Source organism: Panthera tigris, chromosome B1 (assembly GCF_018350195.1).
Source record: "Panthera tigris isolate Pti1 chromosome B1, P.tigris_Pti1_mat1.1, whole genome shotgun sequence".
Taxonomy (NCBI): Eukaryota; Metazoa; Chordata; class Mammalia; order Carnivora; family Felidae; genus Panthera; species Panthera tigris.
Genome location: NC_056663.1, coordinates 145,245,578 through 145,261,875, shown reverse-complemented (window position 1 = coordinate 145,261,875; position 16,298 = coordinate 145,245,578). Strand labels below are relative to the sequence as shown.

At 36.8% G+C, this 16,298-nt stretch overlaps 1 pseudogene; it reads right to left on the bottom strand.

Moving 5' to 3' along the window:
• LOC107180091 overlaps nucleotides 1-1,566 on the bottom strand; it is a 29,258-nt pseudogene extending 27,692 nt beyond the window's left edge.
• Nucleotides 1,567-16,298: the final 14,732 nt, after the last annotated feature.

The window sequence follows — 16,298 nt, the reverse complement described above, 5'->3', positions numbered from 1 at the left end:
CTGGACAGCTGTGTAGGTCATTGCGGCAAGATTAAGTTTTGTAGCAGTACTAGGACCCATGCTATTAATGGCATTTAGTATCCAAGCCAACTGTTTGCACTGTGGGCAGCAACAACTACTGTTTGATGAAGTCTTGACTCTAATTGTCTAGGCCTCCTAATAATTCCATGAGCTACCCCAAATCCTTTTAATAATATCCCATTTTGCTTAAATCAGTTGAGCTTGGTTATTTTTTGTTTCCAACTAAAAATCCTGATTGATATAGATGAGCACCCGTAGGAGGCTGGGAGCATTTCTAAATATGCTGAACAGTTAAAAAAAAAAATGACATTTTCAAAATTTTAACTTATGGCAAAAGTTTAAAATTAGCTATAAGAAATATGACCAATACATATCAGCATGGAATCGAGCATTCTAGACCAATAAAAAGGAAGACTAAAGTTTCATATTTAACTGAGTTTACCTATACAGGTATTCTTATGAGGAATTTGACTTCCAATGTACTAGCTTAAACATCTGAGAGCAGTTTTAGTTGTTTTATTTTTTGGTTGACTTAAATCTAGACAATATCTCATATTAAGAGAAATTGACATACCACAAAGAAGAAAAGAGAAAAGAATTAAAAGATTTAGGAGGTGGAAATGTTGGATTAATTTGTTATATACATTCTGCTTTCCTCATTCCTAGCTATATTCCTAAAATGGATCCAGAAGACAACCTCTTCACCAAGTCCTTGAGAAATACATTGTAGAGGAGAATTCCAGCATATTAGGTACTCTCCTCATTTCAGTGAGGATGAAGAGATTGTAGATTGGCAGAAGCTGATTAGAAGCACTCAATCAATAGAGGTAAATTGGAATGATTACAATAATGGTAGACAGTAAATTGTTTGCCATGAGACCAAGTAAGTATTGATTGGAGCTGCCAATGATGAATAACATATTTTAAAATCAAAATAACCAAAAAGTTGGTCATGTCCAGCAGTATTCCATCATCTAATGGAAGTAATATATATGGAACCATACCTAAGAATGTCTAGAGGCACAAGTAACTTGCAGAAGACCCACATTCTGACTATACAACTTCTACAACACTGTCATTTCTCCCTCAGCCTCATCTAGGGACTCACAGGAAATTCCTTATTACCTACATACTTGACTCATTAATAGATTCATCTAAATGATTTGTTGGTGCCGAGGGGAAGTGCAACTGTTACTGCCTTACAACCTCATTCACGGTTGGCCCTTAAGGACCAATGGGTGTAATTTTTAGTATTTCAGATCATTTTCCAATTTTTATGAAAGGTGTGTTATCAGCCACAAATCCAGACTTACTCATGGTCATTGGCTAATGGAACTGGAAGAAAGAAGAGTATAATCTTAGAAACAAGGGGGTTTGAGAAGTAAAATACATGGATAGACCCTTTTTAATGGAACTAAAACATAAGAGCATTGTCCTGAATGAATGCTCATCAAAAAGCCCTTACCATAGAGGAGTATCTTGATCAGATGGACAAAATGACAATTCCTTTAACTGTGGGTCAACCTCTTTCCATCGACACGTCATTACTTTTTTAATAGGCTCATGGATAAAATGGCCATCCTGTAGGAATAGAGACTATATATGGACTTAACAATGTCAGTGTTTACTTCTGTAGGGTGATTTGTTCACCATTACTTAATACCTAATTTACCAACAGCAGCAGAACAACTTATCCTCAACCTTTTATGTCATAAATCCACTAGTTTTCTATTGCTCCATAAAAATTATCACCAAATTAACAGCTTGTAGCAACACACATGTATTATTTCACAGTTTCCATGGGTCATAAATTTGCATATGACATAACTGGGTCTTTTGCTCAGGGTCTCACAAAGCTGCAAGCAAAGTGTTGAACAGACTGCATTCTCATTTGGAAGCTTGATTGGAGAAGAATCCAATTATAAGCTCATTCAGTTTGTTGGCTATATGACTGAGGGCCCTGTTTTTTTTCTGACTGTTGTCCAGAAGCTGTCCACATTTCCTTGATATACAGTCTTCATGAACATGGGCACTTATTTCATCAAACCACAAACAGAGCTGGTTTTATGAGCTTGTATTCTACGCGGTCACAGATGTCCTGTGGTTACAATGCCCCACACTTGGTTTAATGTTCTTCTGTAGCAGTTTTGAAATTCTTAACAATTTTTGAATAAAAAGTCCCACATTTTGCTTATGCATCGAGCCCCACAAATTATGTAGCCAGTCCGACCTGCAAGGAGAATCTCTAACTTTAGTGTGTTAAGCTGGAGTCTTTAATAACATGATGTAATCACAAAAATGAGATCCATCACCTTCTACCATATAATATAATCACAGGAATGACATCCAATTACCTTTGCTATAGTATGTTGCTTAGAACCAAGTCACAGGTCCTGCCCACACTCAGGGGAGGGAATTATAGAAGGGCATGAATACAAGGAGGTGAGGATCATGAGGGCCACCACTAGCATCTTTCTGCTATAATACCATAAACTGGAGTAGAGTAGATGGAGGGCAGGTCTTTAGAAAGAGTATAGATCAGATTTCTTGGCCTGCCATGCTTTTGTTAGCACCACTATTGCATGGAGTTTCTGATTGTCTTATTTATGGTCACTGTATTCCACACAGCACTGACTCCAAGGAACTGATTTTTATAGTTAATAGTTTATCCCTTACCATTCACCTTCTACGTTGTCAAAATGTACTTCTAAATATCAACTTATAGTGCTAGGTGGGAATGCAATACCTTGAGAGGCTAGGATGTTGTCTCATATGAGGCATTATGTGCTTGAAACCTGCAACCAGCGTGTGGTGCCGTTTTTCTCACAGCCAGAATGCACAAATTTGAGACGCAATGTTTTGAAGTGGTGGTTCACAAAATTATACCCAATGCTGTATTTATAAAATTTTTTGCATCTTGTCTTCAGAACACTAGTTCTTACTAGTTTAGAAGACTTAATACCTAAAATAAATGGTTTCATCAGAGAACATTAATAAAGTTTAATTGAATTGAAAGTGCACAGATCCCGGGTGCCTGGATGGCTCAGTTGGTTAAGCATCGAACTCTTGGTATTGGCTCAGGTCATGATCTTGAGGTTCAGGAGATTGAGCCCCACATTGAGCAGGCTGACAGCATGGAGGCTGCTTAGGACTCTCTCTCCCCCACTCTCTCTGAATCTCCCCAACTTGTGCATGCTGCCTCTCTTTCTCTCTCTCAAAATTAATAAATAAACTTTAAAAAAAAGTGCACAGAACCAACTGGCCATTTGGGCAATTCATGCCACTAGACAAATAAAAAGGAAGTTTGGGTGTTGGCAGAGGTGATTGATGCTGTTTATGAAAGCTACACAATGCTACACAATGAGGACAAAGAAGAATATGGATAAAATCCTTTCTTTATAATTTTTATTTGTTTTTCTTCTCTAACTTCATTTTCTGAGAACTTCATTACATCTTTGAAAAGCAGGGGCTTTAGTTGGCATCTCTGTATTATTATTCTAAAAATAAAATTTCTTATTTTTCACTAAGTATGATGTTTGTGGAAGGTTTTTAAAAAATGACTTTTAGTTAAGCACATTTTCTTCTATTTTTGGTTTGTTACTTTTAAAAATCATGAATGTGTATTGACTTTTTCTTTTTTTTTTTTTTAAATAATTTTTTTTTCAACGTTTTTTATTTATTTTTGGGACAGAGAGAGACAGAGCATGAACGGGGGAGGGGCAGAGAGAGAGGGAGACACAGAATGGGAAACAGGCTCCAGGCTCCGAGCCATCAGCCCAGAGCCTGACGCGGGGCTTGAACTCACGGACCGCGAGATCGTGACCTGGCTGAAGTCGGACGCTTAACCGACTGCGCCACCCAGGCGCCCCTGTATTGACTTTTTCTAATGCATTTTTTCGTTAATTGGAACAATCATAAGTTATTTCTTTAATCTGTTAATGTGGTGAATCACATTAATTGGTTTTCTGAGGCTGAGTCATTTTTGAGTTCCTGGAATAAACCCCACTTGGCCACCTCTATCTCTATTTGTTCAGTGCTGAATGTGATTTGTTAATTTTTTATTTAGGATTCTGCACCTGTATTTAAAATGGCATTCACATACAGTATTCCATTCTTGTATTGTCCTTGTCCAGTTTTAGTTTTAAGGTAAATTGTTGGAGCACCTGGGTGGCTCAGTAAGTTAAGCATCTGACTCTTGGTTTTGGCTCAGGTCATGGTCTCACAGTTCATGGGTTCGAAACCCGTGTCAGGCTCGGTGCTGAAAGTGCAGAGCCTGCTTGGGATTCTCTCTCCCCCTCTTTCTCTGCCCCTCCCCTGCTCACTCTCTCTCTCTCTCTCAAACTAAACATTAAAAAAAATAAAAATAAGTTAAATTGAGTAGTATATTAGTTAGCGTTCAGTTTAAGACAACAGATTCTCTGCTACACAAAAAGGGATTTATCCTATAGGATGTAACATGGCTTATTTAGAGATATATCACTAGAGCTGAAGGGGACTTTTACCTGAATTTTCAGGAATTACACCCAAATCCATATTGTAGAACTGGGTCATCAAGATAGATAATGCCAGTGATGCAATCAAGAATTTAAAAAATTTAAAAAATTATGCCTGCCATCTCTGCTATAATCAGGAAGCCAATGATGTAGGAAGTTACCCATCAGGTGGGATCCAGAGACTTTTCTATTGCCAGTTCCAGAATCACATTACTTCCTGCTAGTCATGAAGTCATCTGCGGTTAGGACACTGCTGCTAGCTACTGGCTCAGGAACCAGCTCTGGGTTTGTCATGATACACTTGCAGCCTAGTAGATACCATGACCCTGCCTCCCTCCCCATTTGATTCTCTTCCAGATTGAAGTTTCATATGGGTTAAGTTACACAGCAGAGACTGAATCACATCTGGAATTTAAGCAAGAGAGATTCTGAGAAAATGCAGTGTTTCATATGGTTTCTAAGGACATGAAATAGGTAGTGAATGAACCAATCCACACTGGTGTCAGTGTGTAATTCTCCCTATTTTCTATGATCTGAAACAACTTGTATAGGATTGGAATGATCTGTTTCTCTAAAGTTTTGTGAAGCATGCCTGTAAATTTTGTCCTGAAGAATCCTTTAAACCGCACCACTTTAATTTATTTTAGGTGTGAGAAAAGGGGTAAGAGAAATCATATTTATATTAATCTGTAAATGAGTAAAATGTCCTTGGAAGCATTCATGAATAAATGACAAATGTTAAGATGCTTTTGGGAAAGATGCAGGGTAGTTGGAGCATATGGTGGGGAAGAGATTTTTACCATATATACTTGGAGTATTTTGAGTTTAGAATCATATGGATACTATCTATTGAAATATGGAATATATAAAAAGTAATGGCATACTATTACTTTATGATTTTAAGGATTTCCTCTTCACCTATTCCTAATATATGGCTTTTGTGACTTCTTTCTTTGATCTTTTCCCCTTGATTGCCAAAAACTTACTTATTTTATTAGCCTTTTCAAAACTAGCTTTCAGATTTTCTATTCTTTTTAATTGTTTCTTTGCTATTTCTTTAGTGTGGGGGAATAGCTCCTTCCTGGAGCTATTTTGTTGGGTTTTCTCTCTCTTCTCTCTAATTTGAATATTTACTTAACAAATTTAAATCCCCTTCTCCTCTTTTCCTAGCCCTCATGAATACAGTTAAATTTTTAAATTTCCTTCCAAATGCACTGAGTTTATCCTATGCATTTTAATATATAGTACTTTTACTTTTTTGTTTTTTTAAACTGTCAAGGCCATTTTTATTATTCATTTTAACAAGTTAAATTCTGTTGTTTGTGTAAGTTAATCTTTTATTTATTTTTTTAAATGCATATTTACTTATTTATTTTCAGAGGACGAGAGAGCTTGAGTAGGGGAGGGGCAGAGAGAGGGAGAGAGAGAATCCCAAGCAGGCTCTGGGCTGTCAGCGTCTAGCTGGATGCAGGGCTCAATCTCATGAACCAAGAGATCATGACCTGAGCCGAAATCAAGAGTTGGGCACTCAACCAACTGAGCCACCCAGGTTCCCCTGTATGTTAATCTTTTAAGTGCAATAGACTCCACATATTATGGCATCTTATTTCCATGTATCATATCATAAAAAAGAACAATAAATATGTCATTCTGTTGTGGACATCAAGGAAACAAAATCAATCTACTCATTTTGATACCTTAATTAAATTCCTAGGAAGCCTCCTTAGCTTAAACATGATAAAAACCAAAAAATCTTTATGAAACCTATACTATACTAACATTGTAATTATGTTGTAAAATACCAGTCTACAATTTTTTTTGGTTCACTTGTAGTTTATTTAAATTCTAGCTACTTAACATACAATGCAATATTAGCTTCAGATGTAGAATTTAGTGACTCATGACTTACATACAACACCTAGTGCTCACAATTTTTTTTTTCTTGAGGTCAAAATGTAAAGGCTAAAAGTTTTGCCTTGTTCCCAGATTTCTCTTTTTGCAGTCTTTTCCTTTCTTCAGATTATTCAAGATTTCTTCTCTTTGTCTATTCATCCCATCAAAACTAGGAGAAATCTTAGAATCTATCATTGACACTTAATTTGCTGTCTGGCTATGTTCATTGTGAAGCTAATTTGAATCTCAACCGACTATCTGCATTTAAAAGCTATTCTTTATCTGTGGGTTTTAAGAGTATCTGTGAGAGGTGGGGCTCTCTCTCTCTCTCCCTCTCTCCCTCTCTCTCTCTCTCTCTCTCTATATATATATATATATACACTTTTTTTTTTTTCTAGATGGGGAGAGGTAGAGGGAGAGAGAGGTAGTAAGCTCCATGCTGAGCATGGAGTCGGATATGGGGCTCAGTCTCACAACCCAGAGATCATGACCTGAGCCAAAATTGAGAGTCAGACGCTTAATCAGAGGAGCCACCCAGGTGCCCCTGAGGTGAGGCTATATTAAAGGGAGAGTCTGGGAGACCCCTGAAATGTCATGAAGCATATAAAACTGGAAGCCCTGAAAAAAAGCCTGAAGTTTCTCTTTCAGTGTAACTTCAAATGGGGGGCCAGACAAATTAATTTATCTCTATCTCTCCTCAAGCCTGCTTTTTTGAGGAAACTGTTCAAGGTTAGAACCCAGTTCCAGAATATCTGAGGATGCCAAATACCTAAGCCCTTCCAGATTAGTTCGTCTTCTTCTTCTAAGTTTATTTATTTATTTTGAGAGAGACAGAGAAAGTGCAAGCGGGGAGGGGCAGAGAAAGAGGGAGAATCCCAAACAGGCTCTTTGCTTTCAGTGCAGAGGCCCCATACAGGCTCAAACTCACTTAACTGTGAAATCACAACCTGAGATGAAATCAAAAGTTGGATACTTAACTGGCTGAGCCACCCAGCCGCCCATCAGTAGACCTCTTCTTAAACCCAATATGTGGCAATCTCTGTTGCTTTGCAGATTTTTATTTTATTTTATTTTATTTTATTTTATTTTATTTTATTTTATTTTTTCATTTCATTTCATTTCATTTCATTTCATTTCATTTCATTTCATTTCATTTTTTTCTGGCACATTTACCTTTAGCACAATTCAAGAGACATATGTTGGTCATTTACTATGCACAAGACACTGTGATAAGCACTAATTCTAATTATTAGTTTGTAATAAAGCTTTTCTCATGACTAGGAATGTATATAACTCTAATTTCTAATTCTAGATATGAAGTTTCTAGTAAAAGTACATTAGAACATTGCTTCATTACTACTTTTACTAATCTCTTTTTTTTAAATTTTGTGTATGACTTGAGGAAGTGACATTCTTTTTTTTTTAATGTTTATTCATTTTTGAGAGACAGAGAGAGACAGAGTGCACCTGGGCTGGGAATAGGGGCAGAGAGAGAGATGGAGACACAGAATCTGAAGCAGGCTCCAGTCTCTGAGCTGTCAGCACAGAGCCCCGACGTGGGGCTTGAACTCATGAACCACGAGATCATGACTTGAGCAGAAGTGAGATGCTCAACCAACTAAGCCACCCAAGCGCCCCTACTTTTGCTACTCTTTTTGGCTGCTCATACTGCTTTGCATGATAGTTATATTTGTGCTAATTACTTCCTCTGTTGGATTTTTTAAGATTTATTTATTTATTTTGAGAGAGAGAAAGAGAGAGAGAGCACACTCGCGCGAGCTGAATAGGGGCAGAGAGAGGGAAAGAGAGAATCCTAAGCAGGCTCCGCACTGTTAGTGCCCCACTCAAGGCTCCATGTGGACCCAAACCCTGCAACTGTGAAATCATGACCTGAGCTGAAACCAAGAGTATGCTTAACTGACTGAGCCACTCAGGCACCCCTGTCCTTGTTGGGTTTTAATCCCTTAAGGAGGCTACATTTTTGCACTTGCCATAAGAATTAGAAACAGATCTTTAACACTTTGCAGGTTCTTAAATGTATGAGCATAAAAAGAATGATGAATATCAGAAGCTTTCTGTATTCTCAATGCTTGCTCAGCTCTCTGAAAAAATTATATATACATATTCATAAGTTTATTATGAAGTTTATCGACATAAAGGATGGATAGCACATGATGTATAAATAATAATAAAATATATCATGTTTTTTATTGTGAATTTTATATAGCCATTTGATTTTCAGAATTCTTTCACTGACTTTTACCAAACTCTTATATCCAAGCTGCTCTATGGTTGCAACTGATGAGTAGGTGTGGTTACAACATGACGTTGGTTGACGCTTTCACATACACCATGACGTCGGTTGACACTTTCACATACACCATGACGTCGGTTGACACTTTCACATACCTTAGCAAGTAAGAGAAAAAAACCCCAAAGACTGATGTCAGAACTTCATTTGTTTTTCAATCATGTGGGACTTCTTTACTGAATCAGATAATAAATTACAAATACGGAAAGACTATTTATTTTTTCTGCTATTCACAACATGGTGTGACACAATACACTTTAAAGTTTAATCTGAATTAATAACCTTTTCTCCATAATTTTTGAGACCTGACTTGTATCTAAAAATAAATAGAAGTCATTTCTCTTCTTCTATTTAAGTACCCTGTTGGATATAAATGATACTTACCGGTAGTAGAATAAATTTGAATTTGCTGGTTGAAAGTGGTTACTCTTGGCATCTCTTTTTCTATTGTACAGGTTCATAGTTGGGTCTACCCACTATTCCTTTTTCATTTATAGATTGTTCATGTAAACGAAAAGGTGAATCCTACTATAGGGAGAGATTATCAGAGATTTGGCCTCAGCTAGTTACATAGCTAAGGAAATCACTTTTCCCTTTCTGGGCCTCCCACTTTTCATCCACCAATGAGATTGAATGAGATGAAACAGATGATCTCTAAGGTTTTCTTCAGCTTCTATGATTTGTGGTGGTAGACTATTGTTTTTACATATTTGCTGCTTCTTTCTGTGACAAGTCGATGATTCCCTATCCTGTGATGTCAGGCACAGCCATGTGACCAGCAGTGCCCTTCCTGTGGAAAGATTATGCTCAGCTCAGTGATATCAGGTATCACCGCAAGCATGCATTGGTCAATGGGACAGAAGCAGAAGTTATGTGTGCCACTGCTGATCCAAAGGTCTGAGAGCCATCCTAGGTTCTGCTCTCTCCCCTTTCCCTCTGCCATAACAATGACAAAACTTCACACAGAGGCCCCTTCTCTACCTGGATCTTGAAGGAGAGAGAATGTGGAGCACAGAGCTAACTCCCAAATGACAAGTAAGATGACATCTTTGTTGTTGTGAGCCCCTGAGAGGCTTGGATTTTTGTGACTGCAGCGTTATAGCTAAAGATCTTTAGATTGCAAAATCTTTAATAACTGAATATCAGTTCATACTTAAAATTTAAAAAACAATAACTTCCAATTAAATTTAACATAAAGTGAATAAACGTAATATATATATTCATGTATATGTCTTAATCCATGTATGTATCCTCAGACATCACCCCTTCAATCTCATCTCCCCCAGCCCTTCTCCTCCCTTCTGGATCTCTTGCCTTCATTAAGTACATATCTATTTTTAGGTATGGCAACCTAAAAAAATAACATAAGTATGGAATTTACCTTAAATTTCACTATATATACTATATTACTTAATCTACTGTTATATATAAATATTCTACATGTCTACTCAGAATATTCCTTTTAACTTCTGCCTTGAATTCTTGAATGGTTCTTCCAAGTAAAACTGAATATTTTTCAAAAGCAATTCTTCATCATTAAGGTATTACATGCTACATCATTAAGGTATCACTGAAATGAAAGTGTTTCTTAGCAGTTTATGATTTCCAAATATTAATTCAAGAGCAAGGAGTTCTCCTGAAGTAATACAACTTCTTGACTCTCTATTTGTTGTAATTTTAAAATTGATTAAAGAAGTTGAAAAGTCTCCAAGCTTACCAATGCTTTATTTGTGGCTCAAGAATATAGACTCATTTTCCTCTTTGCTCCCATAGCAAAGGGAACCTGAAAGTAAACTCTAGTGGTCTCTGGAAATGACTTATCTGCATGAACTTGTATCTTCAATATCATCAAGGTAATGTTTTGCAGCAGTTTCACTACTTTGTGTATGTTTCCTTTGTTTGCTCATTAACTTTCTTATTTTTGGAAACCAGTAATGTCTCTAATACATATCTGAATGGCAGCTCCATGAGGCTTAGAGACTTGCAACATTTTACATTCACATTTGACTCATGGTATTCTCTCAGAATCAGCATGTGAATCTCTGCTTCTGTGTTCAAGGCAAAATTTTTCTAAGTGACCATCACATACAACTAACTTGCTCTTTATGGTTTTATTGAGATACATTCACATGCTGTACAATTCACCCATTTAAATTATACTTCTCAAGAGCCTCTAGTATATTCACAGTTATGGATTCATTACTGCAGTTGATTTTGGAACATTTTCATTATCCTGAAAAAACATCTGCATCCCTTAGCTGTCACCCTTCAATCTCCTCATCTTCCCCAGACTAGGCTGCTGTTAATCTACTGTCTGTTTCTATCAATTTATCCATTCCTGACAATTCTTATAAGCGTGATCTGCAATATGTGTTCCTTTGAGACTATTTTTTTCACCCAGCATAATATTTTCAATGTTCATTCATGTTGTGACACGTATCATCACTTCATTTCTTTTTATTACTGAAAAATATGTCATTCTATAACTATACCACATTTTGTTTATTTATTCACCAATTGATGAAATTTGTGTTTTTCCACTTTTTGGCTATTTTGTGTAATGTTGTTATGATCATTTGTGCACACATTTTTGTGTGAATATATTTTCATTTCTCTTGGGTGTATACCCAGGAATGGAGCTGGTGGATCATGTAGTAATTCTATGTTTAACCATCTGAGGAACTTCCATACTGTTTTCTGAAGTGACTGCAATATTTTACAGTTCTACAAGGAATGTATGAAAGTTCTAATTTCTCTCCTCATTCATAACACTTGTTATTATCTTTTTATTATAATCATCCTATTGGGTGTGAAATGGTGTCTGATTATAGTTTTGATTTGCATTTTCCCTGATGACTAATGATGTGCAGCCTTTCATGTATTTACTGATCACTTGTATATCATTTTAAAATTGGCATTATTTAACTTTATTATTGAGTTATAATAGTCCTTTTTATGTTCTGGATACAGATCAAATATAGGATTTACAAACATTTTCTCCCATTCTGTGGGTTGAACTTTGACTTTGTTTTTGTTTTTGTTTTTTTCTTTAAAGTTTATTTATTTATTTTGAAAGAGACAGAGACAACATGAGTGGGGGAGGGGCAGAGAGAGAGGGAAGGAGGCAGAATCCCAAGCAGGCGACATGATGTCAGCACAGAGCCTGTGCAGGGCTCAAATTCATGAAACTGTGAGATCATGACCTGAGCCCAAACTGATTCGGATGCTTAGCTGACTGAACTACACAGGCACCCCAACTTTTCACTTTCTTGATGGTGCCCTTTGGAGCCATGAAAGTTTTTAATTTTGATGAAATCCAGTTTATCTATTTTTCTTTTGTTGCTTGTGCTTTTGGTGTCATAGCTAAGAAATTATTGCTTAATACAAGATCACAAAGATTTTTGCCTGTGCTTTCTTCACAAAGTTTAATAGTTTTTGCTCTTACATTTAGATCTTTGATACATTTTGAGTTAATTTTGGTATACGGTGTGAGGTAAAGGTCCAACGTTATTGTTTTGCATGTTGCTATTTAGTCGTCATAGTACCGTGTGTTGATAAGACTATTCCCCACTGAGTTGTGGCATTCTTGTCTAAAATCTGTTGGCCATAGATGTATGGGTTTATTTCTGAATTCTCAATTCTACTACATTAATTTTTATGTCTATCCATATGCCAGTACCACATTATCTTGATTACTGAAGCTTTCCATTACTGCAAAATGATCATCTAATTTCCAAATTTATGTTGTGTTGACATTTACACATACTTTGATTATCTCCTTTTTAAAGTTTATTTATTTTGAGAGAGAGAGCAGGAGAGGGCCAGGGGTGGGGGTGGGTGGGTGGGGAGAGAATCTCATGCAGGCTCTGCACTGTCAGTGCAGAGACCCACACAGGGAAGCTTGATCTCATGACCCGTGAGATCATGACCTGAGCCGAAACCAAGAGTCAGACACTTAACTGACTGCACCACCCAGGTGCCCCTAACTTAATCATCTTTTGGTTGTACTTATGAGGTCATTGGTACTGGTATATCCTTTTGATTTGAGGTTTTATAGAGTCAATAAATCATAATGATTATGGGCATAATGGCTATGGATTTGAACTGACTGCACCACTTCCTAGATGTGTGAACTTATATAATTCTCTCTTAGCTTCAACTTCCCATTTTAAAATGGGAACAATATTTCTTATACTAGTGGGCTTTGGTGAGGATTAAATGAGTTAATATATGGACAAGTGTTCAGTAAAGTTAGGTTTTATTTTCTTGGACAGATGCTAATTTGTATTACATATTCACCATGTGTGTACAATAGCAATATACTGGCTTATACTTTAAGAAATAGCAATAAGCTCCCAGGTATTGGGAGCTCATTTTTTTTCAGTAAATATGAGAGAAAGCGAAGCTAGAAGAGGAGAAAAATAAAGCAAAGCTGCTTGTGAAGAAGTGAGGGGAGGAGGAGGCAAAAAGAATCCATGCATGGTCCTTCTCCAGGAATTTAAGGAAACTTCTTTTTCCAATAATTCTTTGAAAATAGTTTAAATAGTTGGTCTGCCTGCAAAGGCTTGCAGCCTCTTTTGCAGACATCAAGGAATGTGCTTTCAAAAAACCTCTTGGAATCCCTTCTCAGAACTTATTATTGAGTATGAGCCTTTATGAGACTGAGCAGGGCAGGTTTTTCTTAACTTATTTCAGTTCCTAGATTATAATTCCCATTGTATTTTTAAAGATAAGTGTTTTTTTTTAACAATAGCTCTGTTAAAAACGATGATAGCAGGAATTTAAAGGACATAGGCTAAGCATTTTCCAGCATATAGCAATTAATCTACTAAAGCTCAAACATTAGCATTATCACTGTATTGAAAAGGTCCTGGGCTCCCTTTCTGTTGCATTTGTGAGAACATTTGTTAACAATTTTCTTTTCCAAATTACAACCGGGGGGGAAGCTTCAGTGGCCGCATCCACAAGTAGCTCAAGTGAAAAGAAAGCATGTTGGGGACTGTGAACAGTCAGTGATGCAACACGAGGTGGCACCCTTGTCCCATTGAGTTCTGTAGAGCAGCACATTAGACAAAGGACACACAACTTCAAAAGATGTGGTTGGTCTGCATGCCATTGGGAGTCTGCCTAACAGACTGAACAGTTAACCAGGCACAAAGCCATAGGTGGGTTTGAGAAAGTAGACTGGTACAGGAGGTCAGAGGGTTACTTAGTATGGTGACAACCTAAGAAAAATAAGACACAGTGTCTGGACAGTGCTTTACAGTATACTTATTATTTATATTTATTATCCATTTTAATCTTTAGAACAATCATCTTTTCACTGCTGCTCCATACACACTCTTAAAGCAAATATTAGACAATGACATTTCTAGGCAGAAATAATGGCTCCTTGTGGCATTTGGGATAAAATTCCTCTTTGTTTCCAATCTTTTTCTTTTCTCATTACTGAAATGTCTAAAGTTCCTGAAATGCAACCTGCTTTCTTGTCTCTGTGATTTCGTGCATGATATTATTCTACCTAAAACTTTTTTTGTCCTTTCATGACAAAGGACAAACGTAAATTCATGAATGATTCCTGTTCCTCCTTTCCAAGTCCACACAGATGTCACCTCCTCTTAGTTGCCTTCCTTGACTGCCTCCACCAGGCAGGAATGTGAGGATTGAAGCTAACATATATAACATATCTAAAATACCTAACAGCATAGAAACCTAATAAATGGTATCTATTGTTATGGTACAGGTCCAATAATTTTATTTTATTTACATACCAATAATTTTCATTTATGTGTTCATGAGCATTTACTATTTTCTGAGTTTGTTTTTAGGTCTGTCATGTTATTATTGTTAGGTAATGACCAGAATGCAATATGCCAAGTGTAAGATTACATTTTCTGTTTTGTTTTCAGTGTTCTTCCTGATTATTTCATTCAATAAATACTTTCTCAGTTCCTATGTACAAGTACTGTTCTAAACACTAAGAGAATGGGATTCAAAAATGGATAGCATAACAGAGAAACTTATTGTATTGTGATTCTTAATATTTTATTGTTATTTAAAATTTCAGGATTAAGTTGCATCATTGTTATGGTGGTATACTGGTAATAATAATGCTTTTCCTGGATTATAACTGATAGGTTGTTTTCATTATTTTCTAACTACAGTTATAGTTTCTACTGGTTTATGTTAGTAATTCCTAAATGCATTAACCCTTGCCACAGTAATTCTCTTAAGACTTTTCTGCTAATTAACACTGCCTCAAAATATTTTCTTCCTATTCATTATTATATCTTTTGATTTAAAAACCTCCCTAAACCCTTTAGAAGACCATAACGTCCAGCATAAAATTTGTCCCTTTTTCAAGAGCTTATGCAGAATTGTGAACTAAGGCCTTTGAATGGTCAGGATTCTGGCACAAATCAGAAAGCACCTCAAAGTAGGCAATTTGAGAGGAGGACTGCTTTAAAAGTGTGGGCAGAGTTTAGAAAACTAAGTTATTCCAGGGTTAGCAAAATGGGGGAACCGTGCTCCCCAAGGCCTCAAGAAGCAAAGGAAGGGCGCAGATACTGGGACCCAGGAAGAGTAGCTTTAGGGAGAAGGCTGTCTTACCAGAGCTGAAGCTTTCCACAGGGAGATACAGCCAATCCATGGTGAGCAGCCTGGAGGGAGCCTGGGAAATTAACATCCTCACCTCATTCTCCAACCAATCCCAGTCTGCCACCAGAGCTTCTCCGTTGACAGAAGCCCCTGGCACCTGGAGGGCAAGAGATTGGGTTGGTGCAGGTCACCCAGGTTAGCTTCCTGTGACATATATCAGGGTGGAGAAGAATGTAGCATGGATATGGAGAAGCAAGTGGAGCAAATTCAGCACAGGTCTTGTTCATAAACTGAGAAATGTAGCGATTCATGTTTTTTAAACTAAAAGAAATATGAATTTATCCCTACAGTTTGTTATCTTTTCTACAGGTCTGTCCCCCTTTCATGAAAGAATATCCTCTCCTCCTTACTTTTCCCATCCATAGTTCATTCAATCAACATGTATCAAGTCCTTCTTTGAGCAGGTTTTGAGGCACAAATTGTTGAGTCTCAAGGGTCACCCTCAGGTAGGGGATAAGAGAAATAAACAGAGCTTCACCTTATGGAGTACTGTAAGCAATAATATATTAGGGGAATATATAGGGGCAATAAGAGCTCAGAGAGAGTGTGATAACTCCAGATCACAGGTTGTCTGTGAAGGCTTCCTAGAGGAGGTGATTCAGGAAAACTCCTTGGTGGAGTTAAATTATTTAGTTTCTGTTTCTTCCCCATATTAATTTAACTCTTATTTAATTAACCCTTCAAAGATTTATAGCCAATCATGTGACTATGAGTTTTTTTCTTGCTTATTTTCCAATTTTACTCTCTTAATTCTTAATTATGCTTTATCCAGTTGCTTGAAATGGAGACCAGCAATTTGTCCAATTCAGATCTCTAGTACTATTTTTATCACCTTGCATTTGGAATGACCATCGTGATATTATTTTATTAGGGAAAACTTTAGTGTTTTAGAATTGCTTAATTGGAAGCTGGGCTAAAGACAT